Source organism: Chinchilla lanigera, unplaced genomic scaffold (assembly GCF_000276665.1).
Source record: "Chinchilla lanigera isolate Chin_1 unplaced genomic scaffold, ChiLan1.0 scaffold00173, whole genome shotgun sequence".
Classification (NCBI taxonomy): domain Eukaryota; kingdom Metazoa; phylum Chordata; class Mammalia; order Rodentia; family Chinchillidae; genus Chinchilla; species Chinchilla lanigera.
Genome location: NW_004955574.1, coordinates 1182179 through 1183821, shown reverse-complemented (window position 1 = coordinate 1183821; position 1643 = coordinate 1182179).

Sequence of the window (1643 nt, the reverse complement as noted above, 5' to 3'; positions counted from 1 at the left end):
CCGGCCTCCAGGCCTGCGGGCCTGGGACCCGGGAGGCCCCCTCCGCGCCGTGCCGCGGACAGCCGGGACTCAGGCCCTGCAGTGAAAAGTTAAGTCCTTCCCAAGTCCCTCTGCCCCTGCCGCAGCATCTACTTCCCCGCGGCGCGCCGGGTGCTGGCGGAGGCGGTAGGGCCGCAGTAACGCCGGGACGCCTGAGATCTTCACTTGTGCGACTGACGCCGGCCCCTGGGCTAATCCTGATGCGGGAGGCAAACAACTGCATCTTCGAGAAAGTTTTGGTCCCTGCCGATCCTGCTGGTACAGATGAGGAAACTGAGGCACAGAGAGAGGAAAGCTACTTACTCAAGATCATCAGCTGCACCCAGGGAGGCTGGCTCTAGAGTCTGGGTGCTTCTTTATTGCACTGTGCTGAGTCCCTGGAGAGACTTTAATGTTGCAAATGAGAAACTATGCAGGTCAACCAAAACATGAGTGGCTGCCGGCAGGCCACCGGTTTGAGACCCCTGCCCGAGGCTGAGGGTCTTAGCTGGTCGGCTTGCTTAGGATTCTCAGAGTTAATGGCCTCCCACCCTGATAGTAGTAACGATGGGTGACATGTATTAAGCACCCATTATGCCCCAGTGATCTTGCTATGTAGTCCAAGCTGGCCTTGACTCGAGATCCTCCTGCTTCAGCCTCCAGAGCACTGGGACTACAGGTGGAGACAATGCACCCAGTACTTTATTGACCTTCTCTGCAGGATTCTAAGAGATAGAGACCTTTGCTCCCTTAAATCAGATAAGGAAGCTGAGGCACAAGCCCTGAACACTTGCCCAAGGGCACACAGGCGTCGGTGGCAGAACTGGAGGGCTGGGGATTGAACCCGAGCCTTGGAGACAGAGCCCAGGCTCTTTAGCAGGCTGGGGGCGGGGCACAGCTGTGAGGACCCTGCCTGATTTGCCTCTCAGCCAGTTGTTCTCAACCAAGGATGATTTTTGCATCCTTCAAGGAATGCTTGCTTCGTGTTTTGTTTGTTTTGCTTTTTGTAGTTTTCACATGGCTGGGGATCCAACCCAGGGCTTTGTGCATGCTTGGCAAGTGCTTTACCATTGAGCCACATCTCCAGCCCTATTTGCTTTTTCTTTATTTACTCATTTATTTTTCTTTTTTTCCGGTACTAGGAATCGAACTCACGACCTTCCGCTTGCCAGGCAGGCGCTGTGCCGCTGAGCTAAATCCCCAGCCCCTCATTTATGTTTGTGGTACTGAGGATTGAACTTTTGCCCTGAGCTACACCCCCACCTCCACCTCACCACCTTTTTTGTTTTTTGTTTCTGTTTTTGTTTTAGACGAGGTCTCACTGTACAGTCCAAGCTGACCCTTGAACTCACTATGTAGTCCAGGCTGTCCCCAAACTCACAGCAATTCTCCTGCCTCAGCCTCGGGAGTGCTAGGATGACAGGCATGCTCCACCATGCCTCGCTCTTGCTAAACTGTCCAAGCTGGACTCGACTTGTGATCCTCTTACCTCAGCCTCGTCAGTGGCTGGAATGACAGGTGTCGCCTCCACACTCAGCATTAGATTGTCAAACCGTTCCTCTAGACAAAGTTTCATGGGTTTTTTTGTTCGGGGGCAGTGCTGGGGGTCAGCCTCAGGGCCTCCC